The sequence below is a fragment of the Ranitomeya imitator genome, chromosome 2, assembly GCF_032444005.1.
Source record: "Ranitomeya imitator isolate aRanImi1 chromosome 2, aRanImi1.pri, whole genome shotgun sequence".
In the NCBI taxonomy this organism is placed as follows: domain Eukaryota; kingdom Metazoa; phylum Chordata; class Amphibia; order Anura; family Dendrobatidae; genus Ranitomeya; species Ranitomeya imitator.
The window spans coordinates 836838749-836853842 of NC_091283.1; the positions used below are offsets into that span (position 1 = coordinate 836838749).

The 15094-nt window shown below is 47.9% G+C and overlaps 1 pseudogene; it reads right to left on the reverse strand.

Annotated features, from left to right (window-relative positions):
• Nucleotides 1–15094, reverse strand: part of LOC138666866 (zinc finger protein 850-like) — a 141271-nt pseudogene that overhangs the window by 29845 nt on the left and 96332 nt on the right.

The window sequence follows — 15094 nt, forward strand, 5'->3', positions numbered from 1 at the left end:
GCGCATAAAAATGGCCAATTTTATGTGTACCTCGTAGCCACTTTACGGCATCTCTCTTATACGAGGTCCTACGCTTGACCTACCTCGCTGAGAATAAACGTCTCCATCTGAATAGGTACATGTGAAACCTCTTCTTGGACTCAAATTCTCTCTCTCTGTGGAGGGGTATTGGACCTACTATAATTAAAACACCTGAAGCTAGGAGGCGGGGAGTGCACGATCAGAAGGCTAGAGAATACATTTCAAAAACCTGACCTGCACATCCAAACATAGACTAAGTGTGAACAGGTGCTGAACCCAGAGTCGCCAACTCGTATATAGTTAAGTAAATAGGGCAGCACACTGCAGCGCCAAAACATGCAAACTTGAAAACACGAAACTTGAACTGCATTACTGCACTAGAAATATGAAAAATGAGATGCCGTAAAGTGGCTACGAGGTGCACATAAAATTGGCCATTTTTATGCGCTAAAAGCTCTCATTTTTCATATTTCTAGTGCAGTAATGCAGTTCAAGTTTCGTGTTTTCAAGTTTGCATGTTTTGGCGCTGCAGTGTGCTGCCCTATTTACTTAGTTAATTATAGGTTGGCTGTTTTCCTTACATCACCTAAGCAGACATAGAGAGAGGACATGGAGAGGGGCATCTCTAGGGTCCCGGAAGAGCTCCGAGCCTTCCCGTCAAACGGCTGCGTCCTAGCCATAACAAACCTGGGGGACGGAGAATAGAAAGAACTAGAAAGAACTGGAATGAACGAGAACAGAAGTTGTGAGGACTACCCCGAATGCTCAGCAGGGAAGCACTACAACACACAGGCGCTAGTGGTAGGCCACGATTTCCACCTGCAAAGGGAACTCTGGATGTGCTTTCGGACCGGCCGGTCTCAGACAGCCCTGTTAACAGTGCTCTGGATTGAGGATCCTGAAGTCTTCAGTAAAGAGACTGCAACCCTGTGTCTTCGTTATTGACTGCACCTCACACCATCGCCATCTTCATTATCGGGAAGCCCTGGGGACATACTTCACCTGTGGGAAGGTATACCATCTAGCTGCCATCACATCACCCCAGTGGACCCCAAGCAGCGTCGGTCTCACTGGCCGAATATCACAGGTGGTGTCACGAAACCTTGACAAACTACCATCACCCCTTTTATTGGACGCCCCTTAGCAGGGTCACGGACCGGGTCCAGCCACCGTGACAACCCCAGAACTGAGACAGATAGGACCGGTACCGAGTAACCTGTGGCCCTGTGTCTGGGGTGCTCCACATGCTCCCCCTCAGCAGCTGTCTGTCCCCTGTTAGTCCTCTCAGTGACAACCTCAGAGGACAAAAGGTTTCTGCAGGCTTGCTGGCCACACGATAAGGTTGCTTGATTGACATCCTACCCCCAGAGGGAAGAGGGAAATATTACACCACCCACCCCCCACATCCCTATCGGTAGGCATGTTAATTAGAGTTGAGCGACCTTGACCTTTTTAGAGTCGAGCCGGGTTTTGCGAAACCCGACTATGTCCAAAGTCGGGTCGAGTGAAATCGGCCGATTATGACGTAAAGTCGGGATCGACCGAAACACGAAACCCAATGCAAGTCAATGGGGCAGCATAGTCGGCAGTGAGTGGGGGCCAGGAAAACACCTAGAGTGGCCATTTTAATGTCAAAACCATCCATTCTTCTTAATGAAGCTTGTCAAGCGTAATTTACCTTATAATAATTGGAAGGCATTTGAAATTGGGGGTCATTTGGCTAAAGTTGTGGGGGGTAGGGCTGGTTCAAGTAATTAGTGGGCCCAGGAAATCTGGACCACGTCACGGCAGTGGAGCAGGGAGAGGTAAGTATTTCAACTTTGCAAGTGCTGTGAACCTGAGCAAGCAGGGGGGGCCCACTCGTTGGCATTGGCACTGGCACAGGGCCCCTCAAAGTACAGCGGTGTGTTTGCACGGCGGGGGCGCCTCCCACCGGCAGCAACACTTTTGCGTACTATGAGAGGCCCTGTGCCAGTGACGTCGCCAACTAGTATTCCTCCCCCCACCTGATGAAGGAACCTGCACTTTCATCTGCACCTTCCTCTTTGTCCCCGTGTAAGGTGGTATGGTATGCGGGAAGAGCAACCTGACTTTCAGCAGGGTCACAATGTTGTTGTGTAGCGTGCACGGGGAATGTTGCGTTATGGGTCAATGTACCAGCAGACTCATCTATCACTGGCTGGGCAATGGGCACGATGAAGTGGAAACACAGATATAGGCCCAAAGAAGAAAGTGGGCTAAATGCAGTTCAAAATTGGTAACACAGGAATAACCAGGGGGCATTGCAGTGGAGGACAACTGGAATGAGAGGCTGACACAGAGAGTAGGGCCAAATCAGTAAGTAGTCGAAATGCAGTTCAAAATTGGCAACCGTAGTAAACAGGCGGCACAGCTTTGTTCAGTGGAGGAGAACAGCAAGGAGTGGCAGACACCGATAGTAGGCCCCAAACCAACTAGTACGCCAAATGCAGTTGTTCCATTTAACCACAATTTAATGAGAGCCTGAAGATAGAAGCTCAGGAAAGGCAACCTGGGGAACACCTTGGAGTGTAACACACCATCTCTCTCCACCCCATACCCATTTTGTATGGCCTAATGCAGTGTACTTTTCTACAACTACTAAACGAGAGTCGGAAGACCGAAGCAATGGCAAGGAAACCTGGGGAACACCTTAGAGTGTAACACACCCTCTCTCTACACCCCATACCCAATTTGAAGGCCTAATGCAGTGTAGTTTCCAAGAACTACTAAACGAGAGCCGGAAGATCGAAGCTCAGGAAAGGCAACCTGGGGAACACCTTGGAGTGTAACACACCCTCTCGCTACACCCCATACCCAATTTGAAGGCCTAATGCAGCGTAGTTTCCAACAACTACTAAACGAGAGCCGGAAGATCGAAGCTCAGGAAAGGCAACCTGGGGAACACCTTGGAGTGTAACAAACCCTCTCTCTACACCCCATACCCAATTTGTAGGCCTAATGCAGCGTAGTTTCCGACAACTACTAAACGAGAGCATGAAGATCGAAGCTCAGGAAAGGCAACCTGGGGAACACCTTGGAGTGTAACACACCCTCTCTCTACACCCCATACCCAATTTGTAGGCCTAATGCAGCGTAGTTTCCGACAACTACTAAACGAGAGCCGGAATATCGAAGCTCAGGAAAGGCAACCTGGGGAACACCTTGGAGTGTAACACACCCTCTCTCTACGCCCCATACCCAATTTGTAGGCCTAATGCAGCGTAGTTTCCGACAACTACTAAACGAGAGCCGGAATATCGAAGCTCAGGAAAGGCAACCTGGGGAACACCTTGGAGTGTAACACACCCTCTCTCTACACCCCATACCCAATTTGAAGGCCTAATGCAGTGTAGTTTCCAAGAACTACTAAACGAGAGCCGGAAGATCGAAGCTCAGGAAAGGCAACCTGGGGAACACCTTGGAGTGTAACACACCCTCTCGCTACACCCCATACCCAATTTGAAGGCCTAATGCAGCGTAGTTTCCAACAACTACTAAACGAGAGCCGGAAGATCGAAGCTCAGGAAAGGCAACCTGGGGAACACCTTGGAGTGGAACACACCATCTCTCTACACCCCATACCCAATTTGAAGGCCTAATGCAGAGTAGTTTCCAAGAACTACTAAACGAGAGCCGGAAGATCGAAGCTCAGGAAAGGCAACCTGGGGAACACCTTGGAGTGTAACACAACGTCTCTCTACACGACGGAAGGGCTGATTCTTAGGAAGGAAGGCTGTTGGAAATAAGCATTGCGCGTCCGAGGGTGATTATATTCTTATTAGGTATATACTCACCCTCGGACGCGCCCTGCTTCTTTATTTGGAATGAATGTTTATTTGCAATGTGGTGTTGACTTTCTCTATTATTTTGGTAATTAATGATTTTATTATTTTCATTATTTTGCATCTTCTCGGCAATAATATAAAGAAGACGCGACAGGACAACACTCGGTGGATGCCATATGTGTGTTTTCAATTTAAAAAAACTTTCAGTTAACTACTTGCAGGAGAAAGTAATTGTAGCTGGTGGCCATTTTTAGTACTGTACCAGATTAGAGTTGTGTGTTTGTTTTTAATGTTAAAATGTCTGCATTTGATATCTCACCAGTATTTTCTTTTTTATAAGCAAAATACTTATTTTTATATTTTCTGATGTTGGTTCCAGGGGTACACGGCCAGCAGTGCCCTGGTCAGTGTAGTAGTAGTTGAAAGAATGGACCGCAGACAGGCATCGAAGGCCTAAAATAAAAAAATTGGGCTGGCTGTAGGCAATTTTAAATTGGTTCCAGGGGTACACGGACAGCAGTGGTGTGGTCAGTGGAGGCCTAGTGGAAGGAGTGACCGCAGACAGGCATCGAAGGCCTAAAATAATAACACATGGCTGTAGGCAATTTTAAATTGGTTACAGGGGTACACGGACAGCAGTGACCTGGTCAGTGTAGTAGTAGTTGAAAGAATGGACCGCAGACAGGCATCGAAGGCCTAAAATAAAAAAATTGGGCTGGCTGTAGGCAATTTTAAATTGGTTCCAGGGGTACACGGGCAGCAGTGACCTGGTCAGTGTAGTAGTAGTTGAAAGAATGGACCGCAGACAGGCTTAGAAGGCCTAACATAACAAACTTGGGCTGGCTGTAGGCACTTTTAAATTGGTTCCAGGGGTACACGGGCAGCAGTGGTCTGGTCAGTGGAAGTCTAGTGGAAGGAGTGACCGCAGACAGGCTTCCAAGGCCTAACATAACAAACTTGGGCTGGCTGTAGGCACTTTTAAATTGGTTCCAGGGGTACACGGGCAGCAGTGGTCTGGTCAGTGGAAGTCTAGTGGAAGGAGTGACCGCAGACAGGCTTCCAAGGCCTAACATAACAAACTTGGGCTGGCTGTAGGCACTTTTAAATTGGTTCCAGGGGTACACGGGCAGCAGTGGTCTGGTCAGTGGAAGTCTAGTGGAAGGAGTGACCGCAGACAGGCTTCGAAGGCCTAACATAACAAAATTGGGCTGGCTGTAGGCACTTTAAATTGGTTCCAGGGGTACATGGGCAGCAGTGTATGGTCAGTGGAAGTCTAGTGGAAGGAGTGACGGCAGACAGTCTTCGAAGGCCTAACATAACAAAATTGGGCTGACTGTAGGCACTTTTAAATTGGTTCCAGGGTAACACGGCCAGCAGTGGCCTGGTCAGTGTAGTAGTTGTAGAAAGAAGGGACCGCAGACAGGCTTCGAAGGCCTAACATAACAAAAATGTCAAAACAATGGTATTGTCAGTGCCAGGCATTGAAGGATGTCAGCGGCTAGACTACACATTGGTGAAGCTGTGAGAGATAATTTTGCTAGTGGTAGAGCACTGTTTGAGCTGGGGGGGGGAACTGTCTTGTGGCCGGCGGTACAGGCACAGGGCCCCTCATATTACAACGGTGTGTCTGACGTTGGGTGCGCACCACCACCGCCAGAGACACTTTATTGTACTATGAGGGACCCAGTGGCAGTGCCGTCGACCAAAAGCGGCCACACCCACCTCTTCAGACAAACAGCACTCTCAAGGGTCCAAGCGCAAAGTGGCGATAGCACGGCCCCGTGTGGGGAGTTTGGCCATTTCGTGAGGTGGAAACATGTCGTATGCTGGACAATCAGGTGAAGAAAATTACGAGATTGGAAAAGTCATTCAGAATAGTCCACAGGCAAGACCTTTTCATAGGAAAGCTAGGTGTCAGCCGGGCAGGGTGGGGCAAAAGATTTTGAAATCCAGTTGTGGTTCATTTTAATGAAGGTTAGATCATCTACATTTTGGGTAGCCAGACGAGTCCTTTTTTCTGTTAGTATTGAACCTGCAGCACTGAATACTCTTTCTGATAGGACACTAGCTGCCGGGCAAGCAAGCTCCTGCAATGCATATTCTGCCAATTCTGGCCAGGTGTCTAATTTGGATGCCCAGTAATCAAATGGGAATGACGGTTGAGGGAGAACGTCGATAAGGGATGAAAAATAGTTTGTAACCATACTGGACAAATGTTGTCTCCTGTCACTTTGAATTGATGCTGCAGTACCTGTCCTGTCTGCGGTCATAGAAAAATCACTCCACAACCTGGTCAGAAAACCCCTCTGTCCAACGCCACTTCTGATTTCTGCCCCTCTAACACCTCTGGTCTGCTGGCCCCTGGAGCTCGTGTGAGAACGATCACGGGCGCTGTGTGCAGGGAATGCCAGAAGCAAACGGTCAACAAGAGTTGATTGTTTTGTTGCTAATATTAGTTCCAAGTTCTCATGTGGCATAATATTTTGCAATTTGCCTTTATAGCGAGGATCAAGGAGGCAGGCCAACCAGTAATCGTCATCGTTCATCATTTTTGTAATGCGTGTGTCCCTTTTGAGGATACGCAAGGCATAATCCGCCATGTGGGCCAAAGTTCCCGTTGTCAAATCTGCGGTTGTGCTTGGTTGAGGGGCAGTTGCAGGCAAATCTACGTCACTTGTGTCCCTCAAAAAACCAGAACCCGGCCTTGCCACGCCACCAATTTCCCGTGCCCCCGGGAAAGCTTCCTCATTAAAAATATACTCATCCCCATCATCCTCCTCATCCTCCACCTCCTCTTCGCCCGGTACCTCGTCATGTACACTGCCCTGACCAGACAATCGCTGACTGTCATCAAGGCTTTCCTCTTCCTCTGGTGCAGACGCCTGATCCTTTATGTGCGTCAAACTTTGCATCAGCAGACGCATTAGGGGGATGCTCATGCTTATTATGGCGTTGTCTGCACTAACCAGCCGTGTGCATTCCTCAAAACACTGAAGGACTTGACACATGTCTTGAATCTTCGACCACTGCACACCTGACAACTCCATGTCTGCCATCCTACTGCCTGCCCGTGTATGTGTATCCTCCCACAAAAACATAACAGCCCGCCTCTGTTCGCACAGTCTCTGAAGCATGTGCAGTGTTGAGTTCCACCTTGTTGCAACGTCTATGATTAGGCGATGCTGGGGAAGGTTCAAAGAACGCTGATAGGTCTGCATACGGCTGGAGTGTACAGGCGAACGGCGGATATGTGCGCAAAGTCCACGCACTTTGAGGAGCAGGTCGGATAACCCCGGATAACTTTTCAGGAAGCACTGCACCACCAGGTTTAAGGTGTGAGCCAGGCAAGGAATGTGTTTCAGTTGGGAAAGGGAGATGGCAGCCATGAAATTCCTTCCGTTATCACTCACTACCTTGCCTGCCTCAAGATCTACAGTGCCCAGCCACGACTGCGTTTCTTGCTGCAAGAACTCGGACAGAACTTCCGCGGTGTGTCTATTGTCGCCCAAACACTTCATAGCCAATACAGCCTGCTGACGTATGCCAGTAGCTGCCCCATAATGGGAGACCTGGTGTGCAACAGTGGCAGGTGCGGATGGAGTGTTTGTGCGACTGCGGTCTGTGGACGAGCTCTTGCTTCTGCAGGAGGACGAGGAGGAGGAGGAGGAGGGGGTGCGAACGGCTACAGACAACTGTTTACTAGACCGTGGGCTAGGCAGAACTGTCCCAAACTTGCTGTCCCCTGTGGACCCTGAATCCACCACATTTACCCAGTGTGCCGTGATGGACACGTAACGTCCCTGGCCATGCCTACTGGTCCATGCATCTGTTGTCAGGTGCACCTTTGTGCTCACAGATTGCCTGAGTGCATGGACGATGCGCTCTTTAACATGCTGGTGGAGGGCTGGGATGGCTTTTCTGGAAAAAAAGTGTCGACTGGGTAGCTCGTAGCGTGGTACAGCGTAGTCCATCAGGTCTTTGAAAGCTTCGCTTTCAACTAACCGGTAGGGCATCATCTCTAACGAGATTAGTCTAGCTATGTGGGCGTTCAAACCCTGTGTACGCGGATGCGAGGCTAAGTATTTCCTTTTTCTAACCATAGTCTCATGTAGGGTGAGCTGGACTGGAGAGCTGGAGATCGTGGAACTAGCGGGGGTGCCGGTGGACATGGCAGACTGAGAGACGGTGGGAGATGGTATTGTTGCCGCCGGTGCCCTAGATGCAGTGTTTCCTACTACGAAACTGGTGATTCCCTGACCCTGACTGCTTTGGCCTGGCAAAGATACCTGCACAGATACAGCAGGTGGTGCGCTAAATGGTGGTCCTACACTGCCGGAAGGGATGTTGCGTTGATGACTAGCTTCATTGGCCGAGGGTGCAACAACCTTAAGGGACGTTTGGTAGTTAGTCCAAGCTTTCAAATGCATGGTGGTTAAATGTCTATGCATGCAACTAGTATTGAGACTTTTCAGATTCTGACCTCTGCTTAAGGAAGTAGAACATTTTTGACAGATGACTTTGCGCTGATCAATTGGATGTTGTTTAAAAAAATGCCAGACTGCACTCTTTCTAGCATCGGATACCTTTTCAGGCATTGCAGACTGAGCTTTAACCGGATGGCCACGCTGTCCTCCACCAGGTTTTGGCTTTGCCACGCGTTTTGGGCAAGATACGGGCCCGGCAGATGGAACCTGTGGCGATGTTGATGCCTGCTGCGGCCCCTCCTCCTCCTCTGCTTCAGAACTGCTGCCGCCTGCACCCTGTTCCCCCAATGGCTGCCAATCGGGGTCAAGAACTGGGTCATCTAATAACTCTTCTTGTACCTCCTGCGCAACTTCGTCTGTGTCACCGTGTCGTTCGGTGGTATAGCGTTCGTGATGGGGCAACATAGTCTCATCAGGGTCTGATTCTTGATCAGCACCCTGCGAGGGCAATGTTGTGGTCTGAGTCAAAGGACCAGCATAGTAGTCTGGCTGTGGCTGTGCGTCAGTGCACTCCATGTCAGATTCAATTTGTAATGGGCATGGACTGTTAACTGCTTCACTTTCTAAGCCAGGGACGGTATGTGTAAAGAGCTCCATGGAGTAACCCGTTGTGTCGCCTGCTGCATTCTTCTCTGTTGTTGTTTTTGCTGAAGAGGACAAGGAAGTGACTTGTCCCTGACCGTGAACATCCACTAACGACGCGCTGCTTTTACTTTTACCAGTTTCACGAGATGAGGCAAAAGAGCTAGAGGCTGAGTCAGCAAGATAAGCCAAAACTTGCTCTTGCTGCTCCGGCTTTAAAAGCGGTTTTCCTAATCCCAGAAAAGGGAGCGTTCGAGGCCTTGTGTAGCCGGACGACGAACCTGGCTCCACAGCTCCAGACTTAGGTGCAATATTTTTTCCCCCACGACCACCTGATGCTCCACCACTACCACTACCCTCATTACCAGCTGACAATGAACGCCCCCGGCCACGACCTCTTCCACTAGACTTCCTCATTGTTTTAAAAACGTAACCAAACTAACGTTATTTGTTGCAGTCACACAACTTACACGGTGAGCTATAACTTCAGTATGATTTAGCTACCCCTTTACAGGTTGGTGAGACCACAGCGAAAATCAGGCCCAATGTTACACACTCTTTTTTTGGTGGCTGCAAATTAGAGAGATGCCCCACACGCAGGACTGTCACTGAAGCACAAATGTTAATATTAATGTCACACTATTATTTTTTTTTTATTTTTATTTTTTTCAGGAACACTTTAGAAACCCCCCAAAAAAAAAAAAATAGATTTTTGCAGGGAGAATTTAGAAAACAAATGTAACAAACTATATGCTTTCTATGGGCCACTGAGTGAGAGATGACGCACACAGGAATCAGGAGTGGCACACAAGCCCAGAGGCCAATATTTTTCTACCAATGATTGATGGAGTTATTTTCTCTGGTAGATTTTGGAACCCAAATCAAGGAAAAAAAATGTAGGCTTTCTATGGACCACAATTGGAGAGAGAGAGAGAGAGAGATGGCACACCCAGGAGTCAAGACTGGCACACAAGCAGAAAGGCCAATATTAATCTCCCACTGTTTTTTTTTTGTTTTTTTTTTTTTTTTTTTTTTTCAGGGAGACTTTAGAAAAAAAAATAATAAAAAAAATATGATTTTATCAGGAAGAATTTAGAAACCAAATAAAATAAAATGATTTTTTCAGGGAGAATTTAGAAAACAAATAAAACCAAAAATAGGCGTTCTATGGCCCACTGACTGAGAGATGACGCACACAGGAGTCAGGAGTGGCACACAAACCCAGAGGCCAATATTTTTCTACCAATGATTGATGTAGTTATTTTCTCTGGTAGATTTTAGAACCCAAATCAAGGAAAAAAAATATAGGCTTTCTATGGACCACAATTGGAGAGAGAGAGAGAGAGAGAGAGAGAGAGAGAGAGATGGCACACCCAGGAGTCAAGACTGGCACACAAGCAGAAAGGCCAATATTAATCTCCCACTGTTTTTTTGGTTGTTTTTTTTTTTTTTTTTTCAGGGAGACTTTAGAAATAAAAATAATAAAAAAAATATGATTTTATCAGGAAGAATTTAGAAACCAAATAAAATAAAATGATTTTTTCAGGGAGAATTTAGAAAACAAATAAAACCAAAAATATGCGTTCTATGGCCCACTGACTGAGAGAGAGAGAGAGATGGAACGCTTAGTACTGGCACACAAGCCCAAAGGGCAATATTAATCTCCCTTTTTTTTTCCAGGGAGAATTTCTGAAACCCAAAAAAAAAATAAAATAGGCTTTCTATGGCCCACTATTTGTGAGAGAGATGGGACGCTCAGGACTGGCACAGATGGCACGCTCAGGACTGGCACAGAAGCCCAGAGGCCAATATTAATCTCCCTTTTTTTCTGGGAGAATTTATAAAACCAAAAAAATATTTAAATAGGCTTTCTATGGCCCACTATTTGTGAGAGAGATGGCACGCTCAGGACTGGCACAGATGGCACGCTCACAACTGGCACACAAGCCCAGAGGCCAATATTAATCTCCCTTTTTTCAGGGAGAATTTCTAAAACCCAAAAAAAAAATAAAATAGGCTTTCTATGGCCCACTATTTGTGAGAGAGATGGGACGCTCAGGACTGGCACAGATGGCACGCTCAGGACTGGCACAGAAGCCCAGAGGCCAATATTAATCTCCCTTTTTTTCTGGGAGAATTTATAAAACCAAAAAAATATTTAAATAGGCTTTCTATGGCCCACTATTTGTGAGAGAGATGGCACGCTCAGGACTGGCACAGATGGCACGCTCACAACTGGCACACAAGCCCAGAGGCCAATATTAATCTCCCTTTTTTCAGGGAAAATTGATAAAACAAAAAAAAAAAATAAATAGGCTTTCTATGGCCCACTATTTGTGAGAGAGATGGCACGCTCAGGGCTGGCTGGCACAGATGGCACGCTCAGGACTGGCACACAAGCCCAGAGGCCAATATTAATCTCCCTTTTTTTCTGGGAGAATTTATAAAACCAAAAAAATATTTAAATAGGCTTTCTATGGCCCACTATTTGTGAGAGAGATGGCACGCTCAGGACTGGCACAGATGGCACGCTCACAACTGGCACACAAGCCCAGAGGCCAATATTAATCTCCCTTTTTTCAGGGAAAATTGATAAAACAAAAAAAAAAATTAAATAGGCTTTCTATGGCCCACTATTTGTGAGAGAGATGGCACGCTCAGGGCTGGCTGGCACAGATGGCACGCTCAGGACTGGCACACAAGCCCAGAGGCCAATATTAATCTCCCTTTTTTTCTGGGAGAATTTATAAAACCAAAAAAATATTTAAATAGGCTTTCTATGGCCCACTATTTGTGAGAGAGATGGCACGCTCAGGACTGGCACAGATGGCACGCTCACAACTGGCACACAAGCCCAGAGGCCAATATTAATCTCCCTTTTTTCAGGGAAAATTTATAAAACAAAAAAAAAAATTAAATAGGCTTTCTATGGCCCACTATTTGTGAGAGAGATGGCACGCTCAGGGCTGGCACAGATGGCACGCTCAGGACTGGCACACAAGCCCAGAGGCCAATATTAATCTCCCTTTTTTTCAGGGAGAATTTATAAAACCAAAAAAAAAAATAAATAGGCTTTCTATGGCCCACTATTTGTGAGAGAGATGGCACACTCAGGACTGGCACACAAGCCCAAAGGCCAATATTAATCTCCCACTGTATTTTTATCAGGGAGAATTTATACACCCCACAAAAAAAAATACAGAAAAATGAAAAGGCTTTCTATGGCCCACTATGTGAGAGAGATGGCACACACAGGGATGGCACTCTAGCAGAAATGCCAAATTGCCAATCTTAATCTCCCACCAAAAAAAAAAAAAAAAAAAAAACAGGGAATGTCCTACAATTACTATCTCCCTGCCTGCAGTAATCTCAGCCAGGTATGGCAGGCAGCTACTATCTCCCTGCCTGCAGTAATCTCAGCCAGGTATGGCAGGCAGCAATAAGGAGTGGACTGATGCACAAATGAAATAAAAAGTGTGGACAAACAAAAAAGATAGCTGTGCAGAAAGGAAGGAACAAGAGGATTTGTGCTTTGAAAAAAGCAGTTGGTTTGCACAGCGGCGTACACACAGCAATGCAGCTATCAGGGAGCCTTCTAGGGCAGCCCAATGAGCTACAGCGCTGAGGGGAAAAAAAAAAAAAAAAAAACTTCCACTGTCCCTGCACACCGAGGGTGGTGTTGGACAGTGCAAATCGCTGCAGCACAAGCGGTTTTGTGGTTAATGGACCCTGCCTAACGCTATCCCTGCTTCTGACAAAGCGGCAGCAACCTCTCCCTAAGCTCAGATCAGCAGCAGTAAGATGGCGGTCGGCGGGAACGCCTCTTTATAGCCCCTGTGACGTCGCAGACAGCAAGCCAATCACTGCAATGCCCTTCTCTAAGATGGTGGGGACCAGGACCTATGTCATCACGCTGCCCACACTCTGCGTTTACCTTCATTGGCTGAGAAATGGCGCTTTTCGCGTCATTGAAACGCGACTTTGGCGCGAAAGTCGCGTACCGCATGGCCGACCCCGCACAGGGGTCGGATCGGGTTTCATGAAACCCCGACTTAGCCAAAAGTCGGCGACTTTTGAAAATGTTCGACCCGTTTCGCTCAACCCTAATGTTAATTACTGTCACTACCTCTCAGTCCGGGGCGCCTTCTTTCTCTTCCCCACCTGCTCTTACCTCTTCTGGTCCTGTCCTTAGCCAGCAGGGTCACGCTCCGGTCGTCCGCCGGCGCTCCGGGGTCCGTCCCTGCAGACGTGCTGCCCGGGTCCTTGCTCCCATGTCTGCTGCACTTCCTCCTTTCTCTCCCTCTCCTAGGGAGTGCATAGGGGGCGGGCAGGTGAGCTCTCTGGCTTCTTAAAGGGTCAGCCCCTCCCTACTCACTGCCCCTCCTCCCAGCCTATCACCTGGAGGCTGGAGGTATATAAGGATCTCAGTCACTCCTGGACGCCGCCTGGGCAACTTCTATTATCCTGAAGTTGCTGCTCCAGGTCTTATCCTGCTAGGCTTATCAGTCCAATTTGCCTGTCTTACTCTGTGTTCCTTTTTCCCTAGGATCGAGTCTGGTCTCCACAGCATCCGGAGTCCAGTATCCTGTGTGGTTCCCTGCAGTCTTCTTCCTGCTTCCAAGTTCCATATTCAGCCCTGTTTTGTTTATTCTTTTCTTCCTACCACCTAGGTCGGTTTAACACAGGTGTCTGCCTCATCGGACCCTCTATTGGTGGTCTAGGGGAAATCCCTGTATAGGGGTCACTCCAAGCCTTGGTCTCCTTAGAGGCTTTCTGGTGTTGTGGCCCTGTGGCCTTCCTTTGGGGTGTCTCCCCTAGTGTTTGTATTACTGTACAATAAAGCTTTTGAACCTGCTTTCCTGGTCTGGTTCTCCCTTCCTGGTATCAGTAACCGCTGTATTTGCGGTCCAGTGGGTCCACCTGATAGACACGTCTGTAGGGCGTGACAATTACATTGATCACATCATTACATTGTTGTCTGGAGGATCAGACCCTGGGGATTCAGTGGCCACATACTAAGACACTGGCCACCCCAAGTCTGTCCCGAGTAAAACACTTGCAGAAATATTCGCTGATACCTCCATCTCCCACTCTCCTTGTCTGGCACCCCAGTCCCAATATACCTTGGTGGTAGGCAATACCAGAAATAGTGAGAGTTTTCCTATGCACCAAATCCAGCGGAGATGCCAGCTCAGGCCACACAAGAGTCATCTCAGAACAGATGTCCTGCAGTCCCATGGCCACAGCATAGCCTGGGGCAGTGTTCCCCAACTCCGGTCCTCAAGAGCCACCAACAGGTCATGTTTTCAGGATTTCCTTAGTATTGCACAGGTGATAATTGCATCACATGGACAGGCAAGCATTCAATAACCTGTGCAATACTAAGGATATCTTCAAAACATGACCTGTTGGTGGCTCTTGAGGACCAAAATGGGGGAACACTGGCCTAGGGTGATGGGCTGAAAGATGTCAATGGACCACCCAGCATCCACAAAACAACCACACAACAGTGGACGGTTTCTGGGACAGGCCCTTCTGGAGCTGGGGACACATGGCCATGAAGTGTCCCAATTGTTTGCAAAGGTGGCATAGTTGGAGTTACCCCACCAACAGAGAGGGAAGCATGGGCAGTTGCCCCTTGGGTTTAGGGGCAGGGACAGCAGGCATTGTTTGTCTTACCCCCTTTCCAGCCAACAGGTTTCTTGACCTCCGGAGTCCTTTTTTGAGTACTTGTCAACAAGAGTTGCTGTTGCGGAGGCCTCCTTTGGCCACAGAGATACTGCTGGAGGTCCTCTGGGCAGTTCCTGTCAGGGGGGTACCATGACAGAGAGTGATCGCCTTTAGTTCACTTGCACCTGCACTGGATGGATCTGCTTTGCCTTCCAGGTAGGTGTGCAGATTTCCTTTGCTCTGGTGTTGCAAGGGTTAAGCTGTGCAGATTTTACATGCTTTGTTGTTGCAAGGGTTAAACTGTTATGTTTGTCTCCTGCAGCTTTCCATCTTGAGATGTCTCAGCTGTTTGTAGTTCTCCATACCCCTCTGGTATAAATACCTCTTTGAGTTAGTAGCTGCCAGTGATAGCTTGCTATACCTTGGGGTTAGTTTGGGAGTTGTGACTGTGAGCAGTGCGATTGAGAAGCTGTTTTGAAGTGGTCTCTGGAGATTGCTGTTTGGAAGTTTGTTTGGTGCTATCCTTATCCT